Genomic DNA, 668 nt, shown 5'->3' with positions numbered 1-668 from the left:
GACAGAGAGAGAGAGAGAGAGAGAGAGAGAGAGCGAGAGAGAGAGAGAGAGAGAGAGAGAGAGATGGAACAGAGTGGTGTGGGTGGGGTGGAGAAAGGAAGTGAAGAGAACATTCTTAGAATAGAACAGGACTGCTGTTCATCACGTCCCCCCGCTCTCTGGCTTTCTCACTCTCTCTGCCTCTCCCTCGCTCTCTATCTCTCCCTCGCTGTATTGTGTCCCCCTCCCTCTCCCCCACTCTCTCCCTCCCTCCTTCTCCCTCTCTCTATCTCCCGCGCTCTCCCCCCCACACTCACTTTCTGTATCTCTCCCTCTCCACGACTCTCTCTCTCACCCTCCTCTCTCCCTCCCCCCCAATCTCTCTCACCCCCCCTCTCTCCCTCTCCCTTCCCCCCCACCACGTCTCTCTCTATTTCTCTCTCTCTCTCTCTCTCTCTCTCTCTCTCTCTCTCTCTCTCTCTCTCTCTCTCTCTCTCTCTCTCTCTCTCTCTCTCTCTCTCTCTCTCTCTCTCTCTCTCTCTCTCTCTCTCTCTCTCTCTCTCTCTCTCTCTCTCTCTCTGGCTAAATTGGCCACAATGTTCTTAGTGTGCGTCCTAATGCATCTGCCGTGCTGTCTTATCTAAAGGAAAGGAGTCAAGCGAGTTGAAGCAGCAAAGGAAGTAAAGGAG

The sequence above is a fragment of the Gadus morhua genome, chromosome 9, assembly GCF_902167405.1.
Source record: "Gadus morhua chromosome 9, gadMor3.0, whole genome shotgun sequence".
Classification (NCBI taxonomy): domain Eukaryota; kingdom Metazoa; phylum Chordata; class Actinopteri; order Gadiformes; family Gadidae; genus Gadus; species Gadus morhua.
Note: the sequence above shows the minus strand (reverse complement) of the source record.